The 20,829-nt window shown below is 42.8% G+C and overlaps 1 pseudogene; it reads right to left on the bottom strand.

The window, feature by feature from the left end:
• Nucleotides 1-6,730: 6,730 nt before the first annotated feature.
• Nucleotides 6,731-20,340, bottom strand: LOC118360395 (trithorax group protein osa-like; annotated as a pseudogene).
• Nucleotides 20,341-20,829: the final 489 nt, after the last annotated feature.

Genomic DNA, 20,829 nt, shown 5'->3' with positions numbered 1-20,829 from the left:
TATATATTTAAGTGAAGCTTAGAGAAAACAATTTTTCAAAGTGCCACTTTATTACAAAAGTATAAACTTGACTGACATTTTCATGAATAGTAATCTTGATATAAAACATTACAATCTTTTGCATTTTTAGCACTTAATTACATGCTTCGAGTACAAGACCCTGTAGTCTGATTAGCAAACACACAACATTAGCTGCCACATAAAACTTAGCTGGGCTTTTCAAATAACACACCATAACTTAAATTGCTTGGGAAAATTAAACAAAAACATCCAAATTCACATTGTTTCATTGCTTTGCAATTTTGTCACCAGATAAGTCATTCCAAAAATACAGCCAAACATAAATAGTAAAAGATAGATTTCTTGACACCAATTATATATTTATTATTCTTTCTCTTTTTGTAACATACGCACGTACACATTGCATCAACATACAGAATAATAACCACATTATGTGCTGGGTATATTTGGTCAAATGAAGTTCTTTAGTGTCAAGGTTGAGATTACATTTTGTGTTATACTTCAGATACGCTCCTTTACAATATCTCTGTTGTGTCGTTATCATTTGTTGTCACTGCACAGCTGAATTTTTTATTTTCATTTAGGATCACACTGGCTATTGAGAGGACATAAAAATGTTCATCAGTGTAGTGATGAGATCGCTACAGAGAGTGTTAATGAATGCTCCACCTGCGTTCAAAGCTTAGGAGGGTGAAATCACCATCGTGAGGCTGAAGCAGTATCTTGATTGAGCCACAGTTTTGAGACTGAGGATGGGGCTATTACATTTGTGTAGACTTCAACAGTATGTCCCCTTGAGTTGATATGGCCCCTGACTTGATATGGCCCCTGTGGTTCAGATAGTAGTATCCTTTCCTCTCTGTGTTGAAGACGCAGGCAGTGACCAACTTGACAGTAACGATTGCCAGAGATTCCTAGTAGCCAAAGCTATCCTGAATTAAAATGACATTGTGCTCTCTAAGAGAAACAAAGCAACATAACAACTAAACAATTAGTAAAAAATATATATTTAAAAAAATGTTCTTCGGTACCACATGACAGTGCTTGATTTTTGTTTGTGTTTTTTAGCATGCAACATTAAGCAGGCAAAGTGCAGGAAAAAGATTGGCAAGTAAAAACAGTAAAACTGAAGTAAAATACTTAATTTACAGATGGTAGTGGAGACAGTCCATGTGATATGTAACAAATGAAAAGGGAAAAATATCTGGTATTTTTATCTGTGAATATGGTCAAAATTATTATTTTTTTTTTTAGGAAGAATGCCAACATTTTGCAATTTAGTTAATTATTCTCTCATTTGACTCTTTGTCCCTGAGCTTTCAAGTCTGTTGATTAATATTAATGTATTTTATATTATTATTTTAATTCCTTCCTGAATCACACATCGACCAACTTGGGGGAAAGGTCTGCCATAAACAGACTAAGTGCTACATAGAGAGAAAACTGAAAGTTGTGCTCGTTCGTAAACTAGGGCTCCAGGATTGCCAGTACAATAACACTGTTTTAACCATGGCAATGAATTATGAACTCAGCAAAAAAAGAAACATACCTTTTTCAGGACCCTGTCTTTCAAAGATAATTTGTAAAAATCCAAATAACTTCACAGATCTTCATTGTATAGGGTTTAAACACTGTTTCCCATGCTTGTTCAATGAACCATAAACAATTAATGAACATGCACCTGTGGAACAGTTGTTAAGACACTAACACTAGGCAATTAAGGTCACCTTTATGAAAACTTAGGACACTAAAGAGGCCTTTCTACTGACTCTGAAAAACACCAAAAGAAAGAAGCCCAGGGTCCCTGCTCATCTACGTGAGCGTGCCTTAGCATGCTGCACGGAGGCATGAGGACTGCAGATGTGGCCAGGGCAACAAATTGCAATGTCCGGACTGTGAGACGCCTAAGACAGCGCTACAGGGAGACAGGACGGACAGCTGATCGTCCTCGCAGTGGCAGACCACGTGTAACAACACCTGCACAGGATCGGTACATCCGAACATCACACCTGCAGGACAGGTACAAGATGGCAACAACAACTGCCCGAGTTACACCAGGAACGCACAATCCCTCCATCAGTGCTCAGACTGTCTGTAATAGGCTGAGGCTGGACTGAGGGCTTGTAGACCTGTTGTAAGGCAGGTCCTCACCAGACATCACCGGCAACAATGTCACCTATGGGCACACCATCGCTGGACCAGACAGGACTGGCAAAAAGTGCTCTTCACTGACAAGTCGTGGTTTTGTTTCACCAGGGGTGATGGTTGGATTCGCGTTTATCGTCGAAGGAATGAGCGTTACACCGAGGTCTGTACTCTGGAGCAGGATCGATTTGGAGGTGGAGGGTCCGTCATGGTCTGGGGCGGTGTGTCACAGCATCATCAGACTGAGATTGTTGTCATTGCAGGCAATCTCAACGCTGTGCGTTGCAGGGAGGACATCCTCCTCCCTCATGTGGTACCCTTCCTGCAGGCTCATCCTGATCGTTCTGTGAATGATTTCCTGCAAGACAGGAATGTCAGTGTTTTGCCATGGCCAGTGAAGAGCCCGGATCTCAATCCCATTGAGCACATCTGGGACCTGTTGGATCGGAGGGTGAGGGCTAGGGCCATTCCCCCCAGAAATGTCCGGGAACGTGCAGGTGCCTTGGTGGAAGAGTGGGGTAACATCTCACTGCAAGAACTGGCAAATCTGGTGCAGTCCATGAGGAGGAGATGCACTGCAATACTTAATGCAGCTGGTGGCCACACCAGATACTGACCCCCATGCACAGGGACACATTATTCAATTTATGTTAGTCACATGTCTGTGGAACTTGTTCAGTTTATGTCTCAGTTGTTGAATCTTGTTATGTTCATACAAGTATTTACACATGTTAAGTTGGCAGAAAATAAACGCAGTTGACATACGCAGAGACATATAGACAGGGCTCTAACTCCTCTAGCTCCACAATGAAATAGGGTGCAGGCCAGGCAGCAGGCTGTTAGCCAGCCTGCCAGTATAGTGGAGTCTGCCACTAGCACAGTCAGTGTAGTCAGCTCAGCTATCACCATTGAGACCGTGTCTGTGCCTCGACCTAGGTTGGGCAAAATATATATAATAATATAATAATAATATAATAATAATAATATATATAATAATATATAATATATATAAATATATATATATATATATATATATATATAAATAAAACTAAACATTGCGGTGTTCGCCTTAGCAATCTCACTAGGACAAAGACCACCTCCATTCCTGTCATTACTGAAAGAGATCATGATACCTCACATCTCAAAATAGGGCTACTTAATGTTAGATCCCTTACTTCAAAGGCAATTATAGTCAATGAACTAATCACTGATCATAATCTTGATGTGATTGGCCTGACTGAAACATGGCTTAAGCCTGATGAATTTACTGTTTTAAATGAGGCCTCACCTCCTGGCTACACTAGTGACCATATCCCCCGTGCATCCCGCAAAGGCGGAGGTGTTGCTAGCATTTACGATAGCAAATTTCAATTTACAAAAAAAAAAAGAAGTTTTCGTCTTTTGAGCTTCTAGTCATGAAATCTATGCAGCCTACTCAATCACTTTTTATAGCTACTGTTTACAGGCCTCCTGGGCCATATACAGCGTTTCTCACTGAGTTCCCTGAATTCCTATCGGACCTTGTAGTCATAGCAGATAATATTCTAATCTTTGGTGACTTTAATATTCACATGGAAAAGTCCACAGACCCACTCCAAAAGGCTTTGGAGCCATCATCGACTCAGTGGGTTTTGTCCAACATGTCTCTGGACCCACTCACTGTCACAGTCATACGCTGGACCTAGTTTTGTCCCATGGAATAAATGATGTGGATCTTAATGTTTTTCCTCATAATCCTGGACTATCGGACCACCATTTTATTACGTTTGCAATTGCAACAAATAATCTGCTCAGACCCCAACCAAGGACCATCAAAAGTTGTGCTATAAATTCACAGACAACACAAAGATTCCTTGATGCCCTTCCAGACTCCCTCTGCCTACCCAAGGATGCCAGAGGACAAAAATCAGTTAACCACCTTACTGAGGATCTCGATTTAACCTTGCGCAATACCCTAGATGCAGTTGCACCCCTAAAAACTAAAAACATTTCTCATAAGAAACTAGCTCCCTGGTACACAGTAAATACCCGAGCTCTGAAGCAAGCTTCCAGAAAATTGGAACGGAAATGGCGCCACACCAAACTGGAAGTCTTCCGTCTAGCTTGGAAAGACAGTACCGTGCAGTACCGAAGAGCCCTTACTGCTGCTCGATCATCCTATTTTTCTAACTTAATTGAGGAAAATAAGAACAATCCGAAATTCCTTTTTGATACTGTCGCAAAGCTAACTAAAAAGCAGCATTCCCCAAGAGAGGATGACTTTCACTTTAGCAGTGATAAATTCATGAACTTCTTTGAGGAAAAGATTATGATTATTAGAAAGCAAATTACGGACTCCTCTTTAAACCTGCGTATTCCTCCAAACCTCAGTTGTCCTGAGTCTGCACAACTCTGCCAGGACCTAGGATCAAGAGAGACGCTCAAGTGTTTTAGTACTATATCTCTTGACACAATGATGAAAATAATCATGGCCTCTAAACCTTCAAGCTGCATACTGGACCCTATTCCAACTAAACTACTGAAAGAGCTGCTTCCTGTGCTTGGCCCTCCTATGTTGAACATAATAAACGGCTCTCTATCCACTGGATGTGTACCAAACTCACTAAAAGTGGCAGTAATAAAGCCTCTCTTGAAAAAGCCAAATCTTGACCCAGAAAATATAAAAAACTATCAGCCTATATCGAATCTTCCATTCCTCTCCAAAATTTTAGAGAAGGCTGTTGCGCAGCAACTCACTGCCTTCCTGAAGACAAACAATGTATACGAAATGCTTCAGTCTGGTTTTAGACCCCATCATAGCACTGAGACGGCACTTGTGAAGGTGGTAAATGACATTTTAATGGCATTGGACCGAGGCTCTGCATCTGTCCTCGTGCTCCTAGACCTTAGTGCTGCTTTTGATACCATCGATCACCACATTCTTTTGGAGAGATTGGAAACCCAAATTGGTCTCGCGGACATGTTCTGGCCTGGTTTAGATCTTATCTGTCGGAAAGATATCAGTTTGTCTCTGTGAATGGTTTGTCCTCTGACAAATCAACTGTAAATTTCGGTGTTCCTCAAGGTTCCGTTTAGGACCACTATTGTTTTCACTATACATTTTACCTCTTGGGGATGTTATTCGAAAACATAATGTTAACTTTCACTGCTATGCGGATGACACACAGCTGTACATTTCAATGAAACATGGTGAAGCCCCAAAATTGCCCTCGCTAGAAGCATGTGTTTCAGACATAAGGAAGTGGATGGCTGCAAACTTTCTACTATTAAAGTCGGACAAAACAGAGATGCTTGTTCTAGGTCCCAAGAAACAAAGAGATCTTCTGTTGAATCTGACAATTAATCTAAATGGTTGTACAGTCGTCTCAAATAAAACTGTGAAGGACCTCGGCGTTACTCTGGACCCTGATCTCTCTTTTGAAGAACATATCAAGACCATTTCGAGGACAGCTTTTTTCCATCTACGTAATATTGCAAAAATCAGAAACTTTCTGTCCAAAAATGATGCAGAAAAATTAATCCATGCTTTTGTCACTTCTAGGTTAGACTACTGCAATGCTCTACTTTCCGGCTACCCCGGATAAAGCACTAAATAAACTTCAGTTAGTGCTAAATACGGCTGCTAGAATCTGACTAGAACCAAAAATTTGATCATATTACTCCAGTGCTAGCCTCTCTACACTGGATTCCTGTCAAAGCAAGGGCTGATTTCAAGGTTTTACTGCTAACCTACAAAGCATTACATGGGCTTGCTCCTACCTATCTCTCTGATTTGGTCCTGCCGTACATACCTACACGTACGCTACGGTCACAAGACGCAGCCTCCTAATTGTCCTAGAATTTCTAAGCAAACAGCTGGAGGCAGGGCTTTCTCCTATAGAGCTCCATTTTTATGGAACGGTCTGCCTACCCATGTCAGAGACGCAAACTCGGTCTCAACCTTTAAGTCTTTACTGAAGACTCATCTCTTCAGTGGGTCATATGATTGAGTGTAGTCTGGCCCAGGAGTGGGAAGGTGAACGGAAGGCTCTGGAGCAAACGAACCGCCCTTGCTGTCTCTGCCTGGCCGGTTCCCCTCTTTCCACGGGGATTCTCTGCCTCTAACCCTATTACAGGGGCTGAGTCACTGGCTTACTGGGGCTCTCTCATGCCGTCCCTGCAGGGGTGCGTCACCTGAGTGGGTTGATTCACTGTTGTGGTCATCCTGTCTGGGTTGGCGCCCCCCAGGTTGTGCCGTGGCGGAGATCTTTGTGGGCTATACTCAGCCTTGTCTCAGGATGGTAAGTTGGTGGTTGAAGATATCCCTCTAGTGGTGTGGGGGCTGTGCTTTGGCAAAGTGGGTGGGGTTATATCCTTCCTGTTTGGCCCTGTCCGGGGTGTCCTCGGATGGGGCCACAGTCCTCTTCTGACCCCTCCTGTCTCAGCCTCCAGTATTTATGCTGCAGTAGTTTGTGTCGGGGGCTAGGGTCAGTTTGTTATATCTGGAGTACTTCTCCTGTCCTATTCGGTGTCCTGTGAATCTAAGTGTGCGTTCTCTAATTCTCTCCTTCTTTTCTTTCTTTCTCTCTCTCGGAGGACCTGAGCCCTAGGACTATGCCCCAGGACTACCTCACATGATGACTCCTTGCTGTCCCCAGTCCACCTGGCCATGCTGCTGCTCCAGTTTCAACTGTTCTGCCTTACTATTATTTGACCATGCTGGTCATTTATGAACATTTGAACATCTTGGCCATGTTCTGTTATAATCTCCACCCGGCACAGCCAGAAGAGGACTGGCCACCCCACATAGCCTGGTTCCTCTCTAGGTTTCTTCCTAGGTTTTGGCCTTTCTAGGGAGTTTTTCCTAGCCACCGTGCTTCTACACCTGCATTGCTTGCTGTTTGGGATTTTAGGCTGAGTTTCTGTACAGCACTTTGAGATATCAACTGATGTACGAAGGGCTATATAAATACATTTGATTTGATTTGATTTGAGTTGACAGTGATGACTTTTCTTTTTTTGCTGAGTTTATTTCTATGATTTTTACCCACTAAAATGGGGGAAGAATTTAGGCAATTTTCCCTCTAATTGTGCTGTGCACATTGTTAAAATAGTGCTACCATCCTACAGATTTCTCTGTAATAGTTTTGTGCTCATTTCTCATCACTACCTTTGGATTCAAGATAGGGGTTTGACCCAGCAAAGGACATTCTCTTCAGCCCGTTAACCACTGACCAACCCTTTTGCCCTAGGCTCTGAAAGGCAGGAATTTATGACTGTAATGTAGACAGTATGTGTGAGTGAGCATGAGAGGGGCTCAACCAGCTCTTCCCAACCGTGGTCTTCTTTTTGCTGGGAAGGAGGTAAGAGGTCAGATAGGTCACAGCCTTAGAGCCCAGTGACATACATCTCCATGCCGTCGTTGAAGGTGAAGATGGTAGTGGTGCTGGAGTTGGCAGTTCCGCCCTGCTTCAGTTCCCCAATGCTCTCGTACAGGTTCTCCCCGGGCAGCAGCAGGGCTTTGGCTGGAAGGTGCTGTAACTTGGGGGTCTGCTGTGTGGGCGGCGGCGGGGGAGGCTGCTGCTGCTGCAAGGGCTGATGGGATTTCTTCCTCCTGGGCCTGAGTGTGGCGCAGGTGTTTGGAGGCCGTTCGGTTCCTCCAACTCGCTTCCAACCACCACCACCTTCCATAGGCTCATAAGTGGGGTCGCACTCCTCCCCCGTCTCGATGGACTCATAACAGTGGTCTTCCAGAGTGGCAGAGGCTCCTCCGACGGGTTTCCCTCTTGCGGGCCCAGGTCTGTGGCTTGACCACCACACTGAATCCCCATCTCGCTCCCGGTCCCGGTCACCACGCCCAAGGTCCGGAAGCCAATGTTTGCTGGAGGAGACCCAGGAACAGTTCTCTTCTTCTTGCCTGGTTTGCATACCTTGGAGTACATCTCTGCAACCTGTAAACCACACAGCACAGGACAACCGTCAGTACAAATCAAACTGATAAACACCATACACACATACAGTACTTTGTAATGACATACATACTCACCATAGCAGTGGAAGGCTGTATGTTCTCTCCACTGTGAGGACTCAGAGGGCCTAATGGTTTGTTTTGGAGCATGGTGATGTCATCATCCTCTGGAGGCTTCCATATGTACTGCTCTCCATTACCCATGAACACTGCCTCCTGCCAGCCAATCAGAGAACAGGATGAATGGGTTGTCAACTTCACATATGATTAAGAGGAAACACAAGAATAAAACAAATAAAACAATGCTTTTGTATAATACTTGGTGGACTGAAATGAAAAGTAATGTTTCAGGCTTACTGTTCAAAATCATTTTTGCTCCCCAGGAGTATACAAGTCAGTCCATTAAACCTCTACGGGATTGGTGTCCCTAAACCGGGACGGTTGTTGCTAACGCGCTAATGTGACTAGAATGACGTTGTAAGTAAAAGCCAACTTTCCAGGACATAGACATGTCTTATATGGGCAGAAAGCTTAAATTCTTGTTAGTCGAACTGCAGTGTCCAATTTACCAGTGGTGGAAAAAGTACCTAATTGTCATACTTGAGTAAAAGTAAAGATACCTCAATATAAAATGACTCAAGTAAGATATATAAGTCACCCAGTAAAATTATATTTGAGTAAAAGTCTAAAAGTATTTGGTTTAAAATATACTTAAGTATAAAAAGTCAAAGTCAAAGTCAACTGCTAAAATATACTTAAGTATCAAGAGTCAAATTATAAATCATTTTAAATTCATTATATCAAGCAAAGTAGACGGCACCATTTAGGACAGCCATGGGCACACTCCAACATTCAGACATAATTTACAAACGAAGCATGTGCGTTTACTGAGTCCGCCAGATCAGAGACAGTAAGGATGACCAGGGATCTTCTGTTGATAAGTGCGTGATTTTGACAATTTTTCTGTCCTTCTAAGATTTCAAAATGTAAGGAGTACTTTTGGGTGTCACGGAAAATGTATGGAGTAAAAAGTACAATATTTTCTTAAGGAATGTCGTAAAGTAAAGTAAAAGTTGTCAAAAATATAAATAGTAAAGTAAAGTACAGATACCCCGAAAATACTTAAGTAGTACTTTAAAGTATTGTTACTAAAGTACTACACCAGTGCAATTTACAATAGCTATTACAGTGAAAAAATACAATTCTATTGTTTGAGGGGAGTGCACAACAACAAAACACTTTTATCACAGCTGGTTTGATACATTCACCTCTGAAGGTAAATAATGTACTTACATTCAGTAATCTTGCTCAGATTTGTCATCCTGAGAGTCCCAGAGATATAAATGTACCATAGTTTGGTTTGATAAAATCTATTTTTATATTCAAATGGTGTCTCTTCAGCTTTCATTTCTTTCATCACATTCCCAGTGGGTCAGAAGTTTACATACACTCAGTTAGTATTTGGTAGCATTGCCTTTAAAATTGTTGAACTTTTCAGGTAATTTTGATTCCTCCTGACAGAGCTGGTGTAAGCTTTGTAAGGCCCACAATAAGTTAGGATTGAGGTGGGCTTTGTGATGGCCATCAAATTTACAGGGTCATTGTCCATTTGAAGACCCATTGGCGACAAACATCCTGACTGATGTCTTGAGATGTCGCTTCAATATATCCACAGAGCTTTCCTTCCTCATTATGCCATTTTGTGAAGGCACCAGTCCCTCCAGCAGCAAAGCACCCCCACAAATGATGCTGCCACCCCCGTAGGTCATGGGTTCTTCGTGATGGCCAAGAAATACTTTGATGTTTTTGTCCTTAACTTTGGAAGTATGCTTGGGGTAATTGTCATTTGAAGACCCATTGGCGACAAAAACTGATGTCTTGAGATTTTATATCCACATCATCAGACAAGAAGTGCACCAGTCCCTCCAGCAGCAAAGCACCCCCACAACATGATGCTGTCCCCCGTGTGCAGTTGGGATGGTGTAAACTTCGGCTTAGTCTGGCTTCTCCAAACATAACGATGGCATTATGGCCAAAAAGTTATATTTTTGTTTCAGACAAGAGGACATTTCTCCAAAAAGTACAATATTTGTCCCCATGTGAGTTGTAAACCTAGTCTGGCTTTTATGGCGGTTTTGGAGCAGTGGCTTCTTCCTTGCTGAGCGGACTTTCAGGTTTTAATGTGTGATATAGATACATTTGTACCTTGTTTCCTCCAGCATCTTCACAAGATCCTTTGCTGTTGTTCTGGGATTGATTTGCACTGTTCGCACCAAAGTACGTTCATATCTAGGAGACAGAATGCATCTCTTTCCTGAGCACTATGACGGCTGCATGGTCCCATGGTGTTTATACTTGCGTACTATTGTTTGTACAGATAGAATGTGGTACCTTCAGACGTTTGGAAATTGCTCACAATGATGAACCAGACTTGTGGAGGTATACATTTTTTTTCTGAGGTCTTGGCTGATTTCTTTTGATTTTCCCATGATGTCAAGCAAAGAGGGACTGAGTTTGAAGGTAAGCTTTGAAATACATCCACAGGTAGACCTCCAATTGACTCAAATGATGTCAATTATCCTATCAGAAGCTTCTAAAGCCATGACATAATTTCCTGTAATTTTCCAAGCTGTCTAAAGGCACAGTCAATTTAGTGTTTGTAAACTTCTGACCCACTGGAATTGTGACACAGTGAAATAATCTGTCTGTAAACAATTGTTGGAAAAAGGACTTGTGTCATGCACAAAGTAGATGTCCTAACTGACTTTCCCAGAACTGTAGTTTGTTAACAAGAAATTTGTGAAGTGGTTGAAACACTTAGGTTGGAGTCATTAAAACTAGTTTATGTAAACTTCAACTGTAGATGTGTGAAGGTTAGTGTTTTTTCTGTAGGGAAGGTAATTATCCATCATGTTTGACATTCCTGGATGTGTAAACTTAAAATTTTTATTATCATAGCATTGTTGTATGTTCTCTGTAGTTATGTACTTGAAAATGTATCAATTGACCACCGGGCACATTTGGGCAAACTTGATAAAATATATAGTGTAGTAATGTAATGCTTCACTGGATCAGTCTGAAACTTTGCACACACACTGCTGTCATCTGGTGGCCAATATCTAAATTACACAAACTCCTATCTGGATATATAGCCTTTCTCTTGAATTTCAAAGATAATGAAGATTTCTTTTAAATAGAAAACACATATTTTTGTGTTCGTATTATCTTTTACCAAATCTAATGTGTTATATTATCCTACATTCATTTCACATTTCCACAAACTTCAAAGTGTTTCCTTTCAAATGGTATCAAGAATATCATATCCTTGCTTCAGGTATGTCATTTTAGGCGAAGATTTTAAAAAAGCGTCCGATTCTTAAGAGGTTTTAAAATGGGCCTTGAGAGAGGAAATGTGTGCAAACAGACATATAAATGCATTTCATTTGGCTCTAAACATTACAATTAAATGTGTAGCTCTTAACAGAATTGCTTGAGCTACAAAGAGGCATCAGGAGAAATCGACTTTCAATGCTCTATATACAAAACACATAAACACACACAAATACAGCCTTTAGTAATACATGTAGGGAACTGCAAAGACACGTACAAATAGGCAGAAAAATGCAATGAAATGAATCAACATTTCTGAACACATTGCCTTCGTCACAAGGTCTGACTTTGGCAAGGACTTCCTACATGAACAAACTTTATCTTTATCATTCTGTACCATCAGCCATTTCTCTACCAACCTTGGGAAAGGTGGGCAGCTTGAAAGCATCCACGTTTTTCCGGGGCATCTTCATGCTGTGAGGGTGTGGCGGAGGCGGGGCAGGGTGTGATGGTGGGGCGTGGCGGGGAGGCGGCAGCGGTGCCTCCCCCATATCGGTCCCGCTGTCTCTCTTCTGGGGGACAGCCTTGTCCACCTTCCGGAGCTTCCGGACGCAGGCGTACTCTGCAGTCGTCTCCGGGGGTTGCGGATGAGCCATAGCCTGGGGCATGGGCTCAGGCTCGGGGAGCGGTTCATTCAACCCATCCCCGTCTAGATCAGGGGGGGCAGGGGTGTTGGCTGGAACGGCCGGAGGGGCTGGGGTGTCGGTCTCTCCGGCCCTGCCCACTATGGCGTAGAGGTTGTTATCAGGGCCACGCTTCGGGAGGAGCGTTGACCTACCTCAGAGTAGGTGTGCTCCCGTCCTCTCCGGTGCCAGAGGGGATCTGGGGGTAGCGTCCTTCCCCTGACCGGAGGTCGGAGTTGGACCGGCGGCTGGGCAGGAGGTCCATGCTAAACGGACGGTTCTTTTTAGATGACTCTGCAGGACACATGGAAACCAGAAAGGTTGGCATTCTTTCACCTACAGTATATGAAAAAAGCCTTGTAAAAGTGGTAAGGATCAGTGTTTGTTATGTGGTGAATATTTCTACAAACTAAACTGAACAGTGACACTCTTATGCCTAAGAGTTCTACTCACTTTTGCCATTGCAGTTTAGCTTGTTCATCTCACCGTCCGACTTGCTGATGGAACGCAGCTTTGACTGCCTGAGTATACTCTAACAACACATAAACAGACAAATGTTTTTTATCAATTGCTTGTGAATGCTAAATGTATCCATGTTTTACTAAAGTAAAATGTTAAATGTGGTTATTGGAGTGATCTCTACGACTCACCATGTCCATCAACCTGTGTTTCCCACTTTCACTGGAGACATTATGCGTCTTTCCCTTCCTATATTAAACACAACAGTTAATGTATTATAAACATGCAAACAGCTGTGTCCGTGCGTGTGAACGTGCATTCGTACAGGTGTTACGGACGTCACGCTGCTTGCTAAGCGAGTACCACTTCCTCCTGATTTGGCTCACAATGAGAGGCTCGAACCCAGGACCTCTGCCTTGCTAGCACACGTAACCACCCTCCTTGACAACGTACCGACCGTTTAAACTATCAAAAGATATCTAATTCGATAGCTCCATCTGCAAAATTACAAACTAGCTGTGGAGTGAGTTTACAGTATGTTTTTTAACTCTGTTACTTATAAATGTGTGTATATCCATGTGTGCACATGGTCATGCACATTAACTCATCTCACCTCTGGCAGCCCAGCAGAGCACCACGATGAGGATGGTGACGATGAAGGCTGAGGCAGCAGCGATGGCACCCAGCAGCAGGACCTTGCCGTAGGTAGGAGACGTGAAGTTCAGCCCGTCCTGCATGGAGGCCATGTGGGAGCGCTGGCGCTCTCTCTCACAACCACACACTCACCACACACATGCAGACCACAACCTCCCTGGGATCTGCCGAGATGGAGAAGGAGAGGAAAGAGATGGGGTTGTTTGTCATACAGATCAGCTGGTCTTATTTAAGAACACAGAATTAAAATGGGGATTGGGGCAAACATATAATTCAAATAAATGGAGAACATGTTATGACACACAACAGTTGCTTCTATTGCTATAGTTGCACCAAAAACAAACAAAAGGAAGACAGGAATATACAAAAGGTCAACCACAGCATTTCTGCCACTCATTTTCTTTGTCCTTCTCTTTTCTGTCTCTCTTCCCCTCCATTGACTGTCATTTTACCCTCTGGCCTCTTTATCTTCATTTGGGCTTGTTAAGGATTTGTGCCATTTTTTTCTTGCTTTCTGTCAGATCTAAAAACATCAGGTCGGTAACCTGTAGTGTCCAAAAGAGCCCATAGTTCTAGATGAATATCAGTCCCAGCAATGGAGTTCATATCCAGATTCAAATTTGTGCTGGACTTATGTCCTTGACACGAACACAGTGTAGTCTAAACCATACACTTAGTCTTCAGTCTACACAGGGACCATCCTTACCAGGAACTTTCCTCCACACACAGATATCAATCATCCCTGAGACACCAGTTGAAGATATTCTGATATATTTGTTTGTTTAAGTGTAATATAATTCTTCACCTCTAATTATCATAGTTGTCCAAAGTGTTTAATCATTTGTTCAAAACACTGTAAGTATTGCAGTCAATGAGTCACAGCGAAGATAAAATTACTGCAATACAGACAGACACAGGAACAGAGAGAGGAGGCCCACATTGTTATCATATTCCAAAACCAAAGAGAAAACAGAGAACAGAGGAAACAATGTTTTCTTAGATTTTTTTTTGGTCCTCCAAGCTTTTTCCTCTCTCAGTGAAAGGAGATGTTTTAGGTAGGCAGTTTGGTTCAAACAATGAGGACAAGTTCTTATCAGGATTGTTTAATGATGCCCTCCAAATCTCCAAGGGACATCAGATATGCAGATGTGTTTCTGATATAACTGTCCTGGGACACTCTTCAAGGTTTACGAATGATTTACTTATTGAACTACACATTTACAGAAGCAAAAATATTCACCACCAATTTTTTTTTTTTAAACCTTTATTTAACCAGGCAAGCCAGTTAAGAACACATTCTTATTTTCAATGACGGCCTGGGAACAGTGGGTTAACTGCCTGTTCAGGGGTAGAATGACAGATTTGTACCTTGTCAGCTCGGGGGTTTGAACTCGCAACCTTCCGGTTACTAGTCCAACACTCTAACCACTAAGCTACGCTGCCGCCCCAATGGTTTGAACCAGCAACCATCAAGGTACTAGCCTATTTTGAAACAGGTTCCCAAACCTCTTCTGGCATGTATATTCATTGGAGAATATACTGTAACGCTCTTCAAACGATGGGATTCATATGACTCATCCCACTCTGGTCTACAGTAGAGTCCAAAGTCTCTATACCCTCAACTTCCATGACTTCCCCAGAGCATATCATAGCCTCTTGTTGACCAACAGTTGAGGCTGAGTAGGTACGGTCTCAATTAGTACATGGAAGGAAAGAGGAGAGGATCAACTTTGCCTCTGCATGTGGCTATTGGGACATCTGTGCTTCTGAATATATTAATGCTAACTATGGAGTGCCATAACATGGCATGAAAAACATTTGACATTTAGATCCTTAGGACACACAGCATGCTGAGGTACAGTATATTATGCCTTGCTGTCCTTGTTAACAGTATAACATTGTTTTAGGCCCCACTACCCCCATCTCCTCTCGAACACTGGTTCAGACCAGCTGCTAGATCATTAGTAGGAACAGTATGTCCAGTTTCACAGGTGCTTTTCCCCTCTTCAATTAACTCCTACTAGGTTACTCCTATTTCCTTCTCTCTCTCCCTCACACACAAACACACCATTTTCTCCCCTCTCTGTCTGGCATCCCTATCTCTCAACCATCTCTTCAATTTGACATAATAGTAAATTGTCTCCTACAAACAGAGAGCTCTGCACTGAATCCTGTTCCAGTATAGAGGAAACAGGTGGGGAGGTGTGTGGGGGGTTCCCAACATGTGGAAATTCCCAACATATGGACATTTCTGACAGGGAATATCACCACCAACAGACACTGTATGCATTATTCTGCCAAGTGTTGATACTGTATCTTTGAAGCATTTATCTTATATCCTCTTTGGGATTGGGAGTAGATAATCAGTGGAATGCACATACTTTGTTTTCATTTTATCCAGAAGAGTTGTCAATGGTGGTCAGATCAATTCAGTGGCTATGGGACCAATGAGCCAATTTGGTATGCACTAACATGGTTAGTATTGTAGCTCATTAGCATACTAGTGTGGTGATCCAAAATGGCTGAAACAGCTCAGTTAAATTAGCTTTAGCCTTACCATTGCAGTGTGGTGTGATGGTGGTCTGTACAGTGCTATTAGGGCACATGTCAACATTGCAAATGATATGGGAGACAATGTTCTGATTCCTCCAAAAATATGGTTTCATCCAAACCGTCTTCTGCTTTCTCACAAGAACGACACAGAGTGCTTTCAACAGAGCCCAAACGCTGGCAATTAAATCCCTGGTTGATATATGTTAATATAATTTATTAATCAAATATATTTTGCTACACTAGAGCAACTGTCAACCCTTACATACAGCTCTTTTGGCAATGACCGTACAATACATTGAGGCAGGAAACATGCTTTATCACACTTCTGCGTTACCTTACTACTTAATGGACGTACTTATATATCGTATACTGTGTGTAAAACGTGTCCTAAAAATGTTAAAGGCAGGAGGTGAAAAGACCTGTAACATTATAAAATGTCAAACATTTCTCACCAGAATTCAACTGTCAACACTCTCCCCAGAGTTCACCCAGAATATGTATTTTGTAACACTCTCACCAGAATATCCTGAAACACCCAAATGGATCCACAATGACATTCTATTCATTCACAATTCTGACAGATTCCAGTGTAACTACAACTAAATCACATTGAGAACAGACCCCAGATGTAGAGAGCAAGAGCAAGGCAAGAGGAGGAGAGGAAGCAGAGTAGGGCTGGAAGGAAGGTGAGGAAGAAAAGAGAGGCCCTCAGCATGTGAGTAGGAGTTCTGTGGCAGGTGCTTGAAGGAGCTGAAAAGCTGATGATGAGAAGAGGCTGTCATTTCCAGTCTCTCTCGCTTTCTCTCTCTCTTTGCGTTTCCCCCCTAGGTTCTTAGGCAGAATGACGCCTCAGCACTGCAGTGTAATCTCTGGCCCTAGAGCTCTTTCTCTAAACGAACCAATTGGACGTTGCACTCCGAGCAAAGCAGTCAAATGGCCCTCAACCAGAGGCTCCTCTGCTAAACAAAGACCCTCTCCCCAGCCAGATAAAATCCCCTCATCCTATGGCACTCTACTACGCATTTAAACCCGCTAACTGCAAATGCTCAATCTTCTTCTAATCTGGTCCTTCCCCATAACCCTCACTCTAGACATCCCCTTGTGCTGCCCTACCTGCCTGGGTGTAAGTGTAGTGACTGGCCATGATGTTGGGGTATCAGTGAGCTAAGGTGAAGACATATGTTGTGGGTCCTTGAGAGGCAAGTTTTAGAGTATTTTGACACACCTCTCTATGCCTACATTATGTATTTATGCCTGTATCTCCATGCTCATCTGTTTTGTAAAGACGGGATCTGGGGGGTTTAAGATACTGGGATTGAAATCTTAAAAAATGTGGCTGTGCTTGTTAACCTACCATCAGCCCTTAAGCATCATATGGACTAAAGATTACCCCCTCATGGCCGATTGCAAAGGGCCCACTCTACAAAACAAAACAAAGTCACTCATAAATATTTTTCTAACAATACAACAACTTAATAATTTTCTAATTATTTGGCATAGAAACACTCATGTATTCACCAGATCATTTTTATCCTAGTAAGAGACTCACATTATGTGATTTGCTTGTTATAGCCAAGAAGGAAGGAGTAGTCAGACAGACAGACAGACAGACAGACAGACAGACAGACAGACAGACAGACAGACAGACAGACAGACAGACAGACAGACAGACAGACAGACAGACAGACAGACAGGGAGGGAGGGAGGGAGGGGAGGGAGGGAGGAGGGAGGGAGGGAGGGAGGGAGGGAGGGAGGGAGGGAGGGAGGGAGGGAGGGAGGGAGGGAGGGAGGGAGGGAGGGAGGGAGGGAGGGAGGGAGGGAGGGTTGGGAGAAGCACGTAACTGGAACATCCTTCATAAACCCCAGGCCCATACAAACAGATCTTCCTCTGCCTCAAATCTAGGGCTCCAGTAATTAAAATATGTCAGCACTCCCTCTCTCCACCTCTCTCTGGGTGATTTCTATGCTATCAGTTGAGCACAGGGAAATAAATTATTACAGGATGTTCCTTTAGTTTAAAACGAATATGAAAGACCAACCGAAGCATGCAATACTCCAGTAATATAATCCATAGAAAAATAGAGGAGTAACAGCAACACCTTAGAGTTGGTAGGCTAGGGTTACCCTAAGGAGTATACACACAAAGAGAATACATGTATCAAAAAATAGACCTTTGTAAAAATCATTCTGGGGGTTCCAAGTCAATTATGTGGTCTCCAAAATACTGCTAATGGCATTTCTGACACTTCTTTCAGGTGTCAAGAACAGTGAGTGGACAGAGGTAATTGTGTTAAGTGGCTAAACCTCTGTGCATCCAACTGGGAATGTTTCTGGAAACTTTAGGTAGCCTAAAGTTCCAGTAGAATTCCCATTGATCAGCCTTATTGTTTACCAATACAGTCAATCAATACACCAAAACATGATCACATGATGAATGTCCCCTAGAGACATAGTATGATGCCAAATTAAGGCATTTTACTGGTGGTCAGTAATCTGCTTATCCATCACATCATCAAAACCTTTCACACACACGCACGCACGCACGCACGCACGCACGCACGCACACACACACACACACACACACACACACACACACACACACACACACACACACACACACTCATATGCCAACAGATTTAATTTCATTGTCTCTATTCTCTATGTCCTGAACTGTCCCTGGCCACAGCAAACAAAGCAGCTCATCTGCTTCAATGCTGATCAATCAATTGGGAGAGAGCAGACCCACCTTATATCTGAGTCATTCCAGTCACACACACACACACACACACACACACCACAGAGCACAATTACCCACAATTCAAAACCCATGGGTCTGTGTGTGTGTGTGTGCATGTGTGAGAGAAAGAAAGAGATGTATGATCCTGTGATGATGTGAAAGAGGTCAAATACTAGCTTGCAATAATGATGAACCATTTTATCCCTGAGTGAGGGAGAATATTGTCACTGAGAGCATTCTCAGTTGCATGTTTTCACCCATGCATATGTGTGAGTATTGGGTGCCATAAAGACTTCATAGGCTACAGGAAGCTGCTCATATACTGGCCCTGTGGTTCTTCTCCCCCTCCATGGCTCTGAACTCCAACTGAGATGAATTTGTCTACACCTTATACAGCTGACAAAAGCTAATCCCAAACCACATTTCTCCTTTGATACATTTGATCCTGTAGCAGGCTCAGACATATGTATTCTCCACAAGTAAGCAACACACGTAGGCTACACGCGCGTGCGTAGAGAGAAGGGTGTTAAACGCTTCCTAACCATCAGTCCAGAAGTCTGCTATGTGCCCGTATAATGATTCGCGCCCTTGCCTGCACCAACCACAACACTCTCATAGGCTGGGTTTTAACATCGAGAACCCCGACAGCTCAAACTGCGGTGGTTCCGGAGACAACAGGTTAGAGCCCAAACACCGAGCAGGCATGGCACACCATGACACTGGCCATGACAGAGAAGACGGTGTGAACAGATAGATCACGCAAGGCGAATATAGCAGTGCCAAAGAATTTGTCAAAGAATGCCACCCCCAAAAGGTTCAAATCGATGCAGTGGTGTGTGTGTGGTTTCATTCACTGTCTGACTAAACTTGGGGATCTCTATTCGTTTACCCCTTAGTCTATGGTTCCCTCCATAATTAAAGCATTTTTAAAAAACATGTCAAGATCAAAGTGAAAATGAACGCACAACGCCGGTGTTGCTTGGTCCCTAAGGTCAGCAGCTTGCAACTCACACCACAAAGACATACCCCCATTACCCCTTTTTGAAGGGGGGGGGGGGCAGAAAACAGTCATTGTATCAATCTAATGTTAATTATCTTTCATGATTCACAGAGGCCTCTTGAATGCTAAGCATACGACATCGACGTAGGCTACACATAAACGTTTACATATTGCTCGCATCCAGGTTATCTGATAAATCGGTTGATTAGACATCGAATCACAAAAGCCAAGCAGTGCAGTGACATTGTGGCTGTTGCACACGTGTCTGCTGTACTGTATGTAGGACCACTAGAAATTATGGTAACGGAGCCTGTGAACAACACAAAGGAAAAAATCGCACAATGCTATGTATAAAGCTGACCAATCAATGATCAAATGGCAAAATGTGAAAAGGCTAATCAAATGTATGTCAGCAAAACATCTAGAATCTAATGATGTATATATATGAGAATTTCTCACATGCTGACAGACATGCTTAAGGCAGAGCATTGTGCCAGGAGCTAATCTCATACTCACTCAGCTCAGCGATTCGGGATGCGCGACGGCGCGCAGCATCCACCTCAAATTCTGCTTCCACTCGGACCATCCACTCCCCACTAGCATAATCAATTAAAGGCGATAACCGGAGCTTCTTGTGTGTGAGAAAACATGAGCATAATGCATCATTGCGTTTGGCATTTTTTGACACCTCCGTCCAACCCCTGTGAATGCGAACCGTTTCCAAAGGGAAAAGCAAAGCAAGCAGACAGATTAACTATTTTCCACTGTATCACCTGTGTTGTATCGAACTGTCAGATTTTCCTCCACAGTTTCTCAAACCCTCCATCTATCTCTCTACACTCTATTCCTCGCTCAGCTCAATGGTAGAACTATGTGACGGAGAGAATTTGAGAACCCCAATTATTAGTATTTTGTTTCTATCTAGCGCCATCACTCGGACGGACCGGGAAGCGAATGAATGCAATGGAGACTGGAATAATATTTCATATATAAGCCACAGATGTGGACGCCTGTGCTGAAATAGATGACCATGTATAAACCAGCTGCGGAAAAAGTACCCAATTGTCCTACTTGAGTAAAAGTAAAGATGCCTTATTAGAAAATGACTCAAGTAAAAGTGAAAGTTACCCAGTAAAAGTCTAAAACTATTTGGTTTTGAATATACTTAAGTATCAAAAGTAAAAGTACGAATAATTTAAAATTCCTTATATTAAGCAAACCAAACGGCGAAATGTTATTGTTTTTTAAATGTATGGATAGCCATGGGCACACTCCAACACTCAAACATCATTTTCAAACA

Source organism: Oncorhynchus keta, chromosome 28 (assembly GCF_023373465.1).
Source record: "Oncorhynchus keta strain PuntledgeMale-10-30-2019 chromosome 28, Oket_V2, whole genome shotgun sequence".
NCBI lineage: Eukaryota > Metazoa > Chordata > Actinopteri > Salmoniformes > Salmonidae > Oncorhynchus > Oncorhynchus keta.
Note: the sequence above shows the minus strand (reverse complement) of the source record. Positions and strands in the feature narration are given on the sequence as shown.